Source organism: Olea europaea, chromosome 9 (genome assembly GCF_002742605.1).
Source record: "Olea europaea var. sylvestris chromosome 9, O_europaea_v1, whole genome shotgun sequence".
Lineage (NCBI taxonomy): Eukaryota > Viridiplantae > Streptophyta > Magnoliopsida > Lamiales > Oleaceae > Olea > Olea europaea.
Genome location: NC_036245.1, coordinates 642493 through 652900, shown reverse-complemented (window position 1 = coordinate 652900; position 10408 = coordinate 642493). Strand labels below are relative to the sequence as shown.

General features: G+C 30.8%; 1 long non-coding RNA gene across 1 annotated transcript; it reads left to right on the top strand.

Moving 5' to 3' along the window:
• The first annotated feature begins 4785 nt into the window (after positions 1-4785).
• Positions 4786-5589, top strand: LOC111400011. Its single transcript, XR_002703813.1, has 2 exons — positions 4786-5157; positions 5364-5589. It is a non-coding gene; the product is annotated as an uncharacterized LOC111400011 (long non-coding RNA).
• Positions 5590-10408: the final 4819 nt, after the last annotated feature.

The window sequence follows — 10408 nt, the reverse complement described above, 5'->3', positions numbered from 1 at the left end:
TGATTAATGAATAGTTTTTTTAATAATTTTTGCAAATGTCGTTAGAATACATATTATCTCCAAATCAATGGTTCTTTGCTATCATTACTCAATTTGCAAATCATCAATAACTTAAAGATTTTGTAGAACTTATAGATGGAGACGATCAAGCTTCTTTATTGTGCAGTCACTTTCACGAATTTATCTATGAAAGTATGTATAAAGAACAAAATGAAAAATTTAATAGCAAATAATACACGAGTTTATAATGAGACTTATCAACTGCGGCAAAAATAATGAAGTTTGGGTACGATTAGACAATAATGTGGCTTGTTTTAGCATGCATAAATTTTGTCTAATCACTGGATTACCATGCCATGAAGTTGCTGTTGATCTCAAATTTAGTAATACTCGACTTAGGGGTGAATATTTCAATGGTACAAAAAGAATTATTATGAAAATACTTTCTGAAGTATTCCATATGTATCAAGATCGAGAAGATAAATTTAAGTTAGGATTAGTTATGTTCGTTGAATGCATTTTAAAACCAAATGGAAGGTACATCGATTTTAGAACTCCTGGAATGGTTGAACACTTGATGAGTTTCTTATGTATTCATGGGGACGTAAGGCATACATTGTTTTATTAAATTCATTGCAAGAATCATACCTCGAAAGAGTACGAAGGATACAATAAAATGACCAAACAGATTGTAAATATTCGTTACATGGTTATTCACTTGCATTTCAAGTATTTTTCTTTTATTTTTTTCCCTGTTACATATAATTTAATCATATAAAAACTTTAATATTTCTTTTTACTTTTATTTCAGTATTGAATATATGAAGCTTTTCCTCAAATTGGACGACAATTCGGACGTCGTACCCGTAAAAGCTTACAGTGTCCACGAATGCATAAATGGAAGCCCAAAATAGTATTAACGGAACAAATCATTAAACAATTTTTGGCTACTCAAGAGGTATGACTTATTTCAATTTACAATTAAATATGTGTTTAATTATTCATAAATAAATTTAAAAACATAAATCTAATATTTTATTACAATTATAGATTGAAATAATTGTAGTATTGAATCCTACTGAAGAAGAATTAGAAACATTTTGGTATACAAATATTTTACTACCAGCTGACAACTAACATCGTATACTAGATGACATTGTCAATGGTGAATTCGACAATGTAACACAACAAATTCTAGCTGATAACATACATATACAAGAAACAACTGTAGACACTTCAGCTGGAATTGAATCTACTTCTTCTGGTAGCTCAAACTATGTAACTAAACAAGATATGGATAAGATGTTCAACATCTATAGACAACAAGTAGTGTCAGATGTATTTAGTTTCTATGACAGATTAAAAACACAAATGATTGAAGAATCAACAAAAGAAGAAACTCACTATCATGTAATTCTTGAAAAGTAAGAAGCTCACTGCCAAATGATTCTTGACAAACAAAAATAACTTTTTGAACATCAACAAAAAAATCAACAAGACACTTCCAGGGCATGCAATGTAGCATGCAATCTCATGTGGATACCAGTTTCAGTTTAGCAAAATCTTACATTGATGAACAAAATCAATGTATATAGAGTCAGTTATCTGACTAAAAATCACACATGGAAACGATTGTTAGCTCTATACAACGAGATGTACCTCTTCGTACAAGTCCAATTGAATTCAAAATCCCTTCAACATCTGAACATATTGAAGATGTGGAAAGGTCGATGAAAGAAAAAAAAAGGAAAGCAAAAACAGACACAATCTTCATCAACAATGCCAATTAATACTTTAGAAGATTATAACATCGACAAGTACAAAAACATTAGAAAATGGATATTACAAAATTCATTAGGGTAAGATATTTAATTTTACCTTGTTAACTTCAATATTATAATTTGTATTTTACTCTTTTAACACTAATTTAAATTCTCTTATACATCGTATATTGGAATAATGGAATCGGCAATCTATACGGAAGACAATCGCTAAAAAATATACTAAATGAAATGAAAAATATAAATATTGTGGTTAGTAAAATTTAGTAATCATAATTCATTTTTCTCCATTATTAATATATTTAATTTACATTTTTTTTACTAGCATATTGATATAGAATTAAAGCTATTGAGAAGACTTGTTACCGACGGTTCTTCCCTGCTTTCTAAAAAATATGCAATCATGGACATTAGATTCGAAACTGAATGTGTTCATTTGTATACAAATATGAAAGAAGGAATTGACCATTCTACAACTAATTTCATCGCATTATAACAATACATAAAAAGGAGAATTGCCTGTATTTGCTTGACTGTGAATAACATACAACTATTTATTAATTCCATCAGCATATCCAAGCAACACTTGGTTTCTCTTTCTTGTTGATTTTCGAAAGTGAAAATTTTATATATATGATTGCAACTACAACATTCATACATCGGAAGAAATCAGAGCACGTGCGGAACCAGTATTAACTATAGTGGAATCATTATTAATCTCTGCAGATTTTTTTTCAGCAAACCAAGTTTAAGAAAACATAGAAATAAACATATGGATTGGAAATCATATCGTATCTACCTTGTCAAAAGAAAGGGTAAGCATCTCAACAATTTACTATAATATTTAATTTTCTATTTAATTTAATGTTATATTTACATACAGTATTAGTATAATATAATTTCAAACTATATTTTCTATAGGCCAAATTCTAGAGTTTATAGTTTTCCTTCTCAAATACATAGAATGCTTCGTTTTCGAATATCCATTTTCACCAAAGAAGATAAGTTTATATAGACAAAAAATTGCAACAGATATCTGTCACAGTGAATATTTTTTACGTCCCTGTTTATCCTAATTCTAACGAATCATCAAAATACAGTAAGATTCTTAAAATACAATAAGATTCATTTATCAAAATTCTATTTATACTTTTATATTCATAACTTTAAAATTGTTTATTTTAAATATTTCTGTACATGAGAATAAATGTAGGTAGTTCGATAAAAAATATGAAACACTACTTAACACATGAGATTTCAAAGTGTCGGAGTCAGATTTTATAAAGGAGAAAATTATTGTATTTTGATGACAGTTAGCATCAATAATTTCTCAACAAGGTTGGTAAATCTATTAAACCGTTCTATAATTTTAATGTTATACTTTTTTAACTTTTTCCATTACACATTTATCTATTGCATTAATTGACACTTTTGTAGTTTTAATTGCTTCTAAAGTTAAGTTTTACTTGTTTATTATTCACGCATTTTAGGATAATTTACAATAATTATTGATCTTTTGTTTAATTTTTCTTTTTTGTTATTCAATATTATGTTTCAACTTTCATACATGTTCTGCTTTTGGATCAATTTCTTTCTTCACAACCAAATCAAACCTTAAAAGGAAAAATTATATTATAATCTCCTATGTATACATTCAAAGGTTTGGCTTCAGTTTGCTTATATTCTTATGATTTATACATTTATGACATGTTTGGCTGGATAATGTATACCAAACATGCGCTTTTAATTTTTGATTGGATTTTGGTTTTGTATTCTTTTATTTCCCTTCTACTTGATTTATCCATTCATTTACTTTTACAGTTGTCATATTGTGATAGCTTGGAAGGAAGAAAACCAATTTTTTTTTTCTTTACAGCAGGAAGAATACGGAATTTTTCGTTATAAGATTATAGATTGATATTTGGTCGAACACTAGAACTTGCTTAATTAGTATGTTACCCAATTCTTGGATTAAATTTTAATTAAACTAATGATAATATTTTGAGCTTTTCCAGTCTAAACCTAATAATGTGGCTTTCCCTTTCATACCAGTGCCCTGAAGTGTGTGTTAAGTATTTTACGAATCCTTGATATAATTTTTTAATTATCTTTTCATTGAAAGTTATATGCTTGAATTTGAGCCTGATATTTTCAAATATTTATCCAACTTTGGTGACAAAAAAGATAGAGATCAAAGGCATTTGAATCTGATGTGGGAGTAAGTGAAAATCAGCAGCCACAACCAAAGATACAACTATATCCCACCTCAACAGGTGGAATATCCTCATTCTGGAAAGGTCTCTCTAAATTTCTCCTTGAAGAGAATGTTAAAGCATTTCATAGGATTATGTAAGTTCTAATACCAGTTAGTTTAAAATAGTATAACGCTTGACATGTTTTTGTATGACTCAGAATTCATCCAAGAATTTTGGTTAATGTGAGCAGTAGATATGTCAACAACTATCATTGGTTACAACACATTGGCATAACCTGAAGGTTTATTTATACTTACTTGTAATAATATGTTTGATTGATTATTAAAGCTAGATTCAAACTTGAGTGTGTTTATTATAGAAGATAATGCAACAACCAGAACAGTTGCTACCTGTGACACAGTAATGGTAATACCTAAAAGAAGTTTTATTGTATTTTAACTTTCATCGGTGCTCAAATTTTAATAGTAGCCTAAAATTATAGGCATTGTCCTTCATGTCAATGTACACGATGGAGGAGGTTGCTTCCATCTGTGATGCTATTCGCGTCTTCCAATTCCTTATCCCTCAGTGCTCTTAATTTCAAAAACATGTTTATCTGAATTCACATTTCTGACAGATTTAACAAAATTGTTATCTCTCTCACAATAAGTATTTAATTGAAGGATGCTTTCGTTTCTTCTTTTATTTATTTGATTAAAATATGTTGATTATATTATTCATTTTGAAATGAAGACGTAGAGGTTTATAAAGAGGCCTTATCCTATTGGAATCTTGCATTGAAACTTCCTTAAAGAGAGAAAATTTCATAATTATAAATTTATAATAGTTTAAGAATACAATTTCGAAATAAACAAACTTTAAAAATGAATAAATAAATAAAAATCTCTAAAATCTTGTGACGTGTTCTGATAAATGATTGTGATCTATAAATTATGTGATTGTGACTTAGTATAATGTCTTATTGAGATTTTTTTTTGTTGGGTCCGAGCCCTCTTCTGAGAACAGTGTCCTACCCAGGCCCAAAAGAACTACTCTTCGGGCCCATTTTACATGTCCACTAATTTGAAGAATTTATAGATGCACCCTGTGCAATTTTCGTATGTTCTTCCCGCTCTTCGCTGCAAATTTCAGGCTACAATTTACTGGAAATATGCTCTCAGGTCTCTTTCTTTCTGTCTATGCATATATAACACACACACACACTTGAATTTGTAGATCGCTCCTTGCATTAATGAAATATATACATTTATGATTGGCTGCACTATACATGCTTGTTGGAATGCCTCAAAGAAGAAGAACTAATCTTGATTTCATTTTCTTTTGGCAAAATTACGCGTCTGGAACGTTTCTCGCAAAATAAGTTCAGATTCTATGAGCGCTATCGTTGTGGTGGACTGGTTAATACACACACATGTTAAAAATCCAATCTTTCATGTATGAATACAGGTGTTCAACTTCAAACTGAAGTCTGTAGGATGCCCGTATATCTTGGCATACCGCAGACTTCAACTGTAAAATGTTGGGGTAAGTTTCATTGAATCAAGTATATGTGGAATTTGTATATCGATACCATGTTGCCTTTTGAGTTTTAATGTGCTGTATTATATCTGAATCTTTTTCTATTTTGTTTGATCTTTCTATATTGCCTTTTTTGTTCCTTTTTTATGGTCTTCACCATTACTGCAATCACACCACCACCAACACCATCATCGCAAACACAGCACCAAACACATATTGTGTACACCACCACACACATGTACACACTATCACATAAAAATCCGCATCACATATTTAGCCTTCAACTGTCACCAAAGCCTTTGAACCCATCCATCACCATCGATGAAAAAAATCTCCCCAACACCTACTCACCTTTGATTGGAGGCTCATGTAGGCCCACATCCTAAAATCAGCAAGAACTATTTACAAGTTCGTATTTTTCCAGGGGATCAAATGTTGTAAAGATATTAGATACACTTGTTCAGTTTTATCCAGATGTCATACTACCAATATTAGACAAACTTTAACTATTTAAATATTTTTCATGTAAGGTGCAATAAAGAACTTTTGACAGTAGTATTAAAAAGAAATTTCTTCTGTCCCCTCTTTCATCACTTTAAGCCATGTATTTGCTTTTCAGTGGCCCACAACTAAATTGTTAATTCTTGTTATTCCCAATTCATCCTATTCTTCCGTTACGCCAGTAGTTCTCAAGTTATTATACATGATTGTGCTATTTGAATGTTCAGCCAAGCTTTTTTGTCCTGGGCATTTTCATTGTCAAATATGGTTGTTTTTAAGGCTTGAACAAAGAACAACATAATACTGTGCAAAATACTTATTTATATCTATATTTCTTTAGGAAACAAAATCTCCATTCTTCTTTGTATGATAGTTATCGTCAAAAGCTTTGACAGTTCTTGAACCAGCAAGCATCAGAACCAACAAGCATTAATGATGCTTGTGTCATCAGATAGCTGTTCATACAATTAATGCCTTATTGTTGATTGATTCAAATGCATTACTGTGCTGAATCCTGACCAATAGAGTATGGCTTCTATTACACATTTAGTGAATTTGAAGCAATTAAAAGGTTAAATCTTTCCCTTACTCTTGCTTATCTTTTTTTTTTATTATTATTATTATTATTATTATTATTATTATTTTCATTTAAGGATACCACTACAAAAGTTGTTGCTTGTGAAGTTAATCTTGATGAAACGAATGTTTCAAAACTCATAACAAAAGTATTGTTTTGAACTGCTTTCAATATTTCATATCCAATGTTAACATATTTTCTACTTTTCTTCGTATAATTAGCTCTCTATCTTTACTTTTTTTTGTCAGACTTCCTTATGAACCAACTAAATGCTTTCTTCGCTTCCCAAAAATTCATTCAATGTAATTTTCTTTCGTGAATATTCAATACTCAAGTAAGTCAACACACTAATATCACCTTCAAGAAAATTCAAGGCATGACCAGAAACTAAAAAAATGTCACTCCATTTGAATTCCACGCGTACGTCAAAACTAACGACTTGCCAATGTATCAACCAATTACTCATGCCCGCTAGTCTAAAATTGCACTGAAGGTCATAGCCTTTCATCATACTTGTAACTAGGTCACAAAAGTTTTACCATACTTGTAACTAGGTCGGTGAACTTCAATTTGATGCCATCAATCTTATGTAGATTAATTTATGAGCAATCTGTTAGGTTGTGTGCCCATATAGTATATTTTGTTATGATAAAATAATCATTTATTATAAATAAATTGTGGTTTTATTTATTTATTGTATTATTTATTATTGAGTATGCAAATTAAAGTGCCTATGATCACTTGAGATAATATAAGTTGGGTACTTGTGCTGAGAAGTACAATGTGACACAACTTATATTTTGTTCATAAATAATTTGTTCACAACCAATGTATAACGGTTGGCACCTTGTATTGGAAGGTTGTAGTGTTGACCATTTCACTATTCGGGTTTGTGATTTGTCCTTATCATAGAAATAGTAAAAGGTGACACTAGTACACTTGGAGTGTATTGAACGGACCACGTGTTGAATTTAATTCTATAGTATGACCGTGCAGAGAATTAAATTTCACTAGACCGCTGGGTATTTCATCTAAATCCCTTGACAGGATTATATATATCTTTTCGTGATTTTAATTGTTCTTTGATTCATCAATGGGTTAGATCAATTTGATTGGTCAAATATCTCGATGAGTTGGGAATTTGAAAATGAGCGGAGTAGAGAACATGAATTCATGTCGGGAACCGTCACCCTAAATTATGGGTAGAGTGACTATTTAAGTATTTTCTGTTGAACGGTTAAAATCTGAGCTCAGTGTTTAGCGACGGCTAAACTTCGACATCTGTGATTGGTTCACAGGACCGTTGAAGAAAATGAAACTTAAGTTAGCGAAAATAATTAGAGGGGCAAAACGGTCATTTATGCTCGTACCTAATTATCGGATCTCGGACGGGGATAAAATACATGTACAGCAGGTCAGAGGAAAGTATTACATATTTATTAGCTTTTATGATCTTATATATTCCTAGAGTTCAGTCTTTTGCCTTTAGTGGAAAAAGCAAAGACTAATAATTAGATTGGGTGGTCTAGGGTCGACTAGACAGGATTTAATTATTGGAGTTTGGATAATATATGTCCAATCAGGTTCCTGTGGTAGCTCTATGAAGTATTGGAACTTAATTACGGTAATTATAATAATTTTGGGCTTAATTGTAATTACAATAAAGTTTTGTACTTAGTTGTAATTACTACGAAAGTTGTAAACTTAATTATAATTGTAATTAAAGTTAAAGGACTACACATGTAATTAAAAGTAAACTAATTGGATTTGGACTAGAACTCCTATTTGAATGTGGAATTATTGATGTATAAGGATTGGAACTCTTTGGTCTCTATATATATAGAGATTATATGGATCCTAGACATTAGAAAGGAATAGAATTGTACAACATTCATAATTCCATGGTGTTCAATTTTTGGGGAGAGAAAAATAGAGAGAAAATTGTTTTTCTTGAATTTTCAACTGTTCGGTTCAAGAATTGGTTTCTTGATTTAATTAAAAGAAGGTGCCCACCTACCGATGTAGTCTTGACTTTGGAGAATGCCACAGAAGACTTGGAGGTTGGAAGCATCAAGTTCTTGGAATTAAAAAGCTGGAAGTTCGTGATCCAAAAGGCTGGAAATTCGTGATTCAGAATTAATTCAAGAATTGATCGTCTAATTTAAGTAAAAATTCGAATTCATTATTTTTGATATAATATGCACGTGAATATCTAGAAGATCTTGTTTTTGAATTAAAGAAATTTTTAATTTCTGACTAATTCCGCTTCCGCATTCCAACACAATCAAGTCACCTGTTTAGAGGAGAAAAGGCTGAAAATTGTAGGAATTCTTCCACGGTTGTAACTGATGCAACTAAGGTGGTTTCGATCAATCATAATTTTAACATTGGGTCCCAATTTTCCTAGATGCAAAAAATGTGAGGCATCCCATGTTCTTATTCATAAATCTTTTCAAAAAAATTTCTACCCTCCAAATTATTTTATAACTCAATATTATTTTCTATATTGTATGTTGTAGGTATCAAATTTATTAAAGAAAGTTAATATGTTGCAAATATAATTAAGCAAATGAGGGGTGGAAACTCTCCTTCATATGGAATGTGTAGTGTTCTAGTGTCGCTAAAGTAAATCGATTCGACCACTAAATTAATTTTTCTTAAATTAATCCACACTTATAAGCTCATTAGCGGAACTCAAAAGGAGTGGCCTAATTGCTCTTAAAATGAAAGTACTATAAAATGATTGCACCAAAATTGAAGTTTAATATCTAAGTGCAAGTATGGTGAAGGTTCATTGACCTCCATTGCAATTTTAGGGAGCTAAGTTTCTCTATTTATATTCTTTATTTTCATTTGTAACAAAAAGATTTTGTGGGACAATAGAAAGAAAAGGTGATTTCATGGGAAGTCTGGTAAATAATTGCCAACTTATTAAAGCTTATTTTCCAAATAAATAATTCATTGTAATTCAATGAGTTTTCTTTTGAGCTAAATTATAAGCCATTAAAACTTGATTTTGAAGCTAGTAATTTACTGTGGATAAAATTGTTGGTAAAAAACAAATTATTATAATTTTTGGTAAACTAAAAAAATTATAGTACGAGTTCCTTTTTTCTTTTTTCTTTTTTTAATTGCCCCTTTCAGACTTTCTTATTGTGGTTCCCTTGGACGTTAATGATCATAGAATCTCCATAGATAAATAAAATCGAGATATTGGAGCAAGCTTAGCAACCCTAAAATAAAGTATTCACTCGTAATCATATATTAAATTCTATTTGATGAGTGATTACTTAACCAACACGATAGATCGAATTACTTAACATGCATACATAGTGACTGCGTGTGGGCAATTCTTCAGAATGTAGTGCGATTTATTCCAATATATCTGCGATACTTTACCTTTAATTGATCGTGATAGATTTGTTGTTCTCATTATAGTTCTTTTAGAATCAATAGCATTGCACTAGTGATCAATGAACAATAAACTAATTTTTAGTCATATTCAATCTTGTTTAGTGTGAGTACCCTTATCGAGAAAATGGCAATGACATGGGTAGTGTCTTGACTGATGCCATGTCATGGTCGAAGGTGTGCGGGATGTTCGGATAATGCACAAATTTGAGAAGGAATGAAGCAAGACATCGAGTTGGTTTTGTGATGCAACAGTAATCAAGGCATGACGATACTGAATTTACTTGATGTTAGGATCACATGAACAAATTTGGGAAGCACGTCAGATTGGAATTGATCGATGAGTTGATACGAGCATGTATTCGACAACGTGGAGACTTTGATGTTTAGTTGACTTCAGTCCA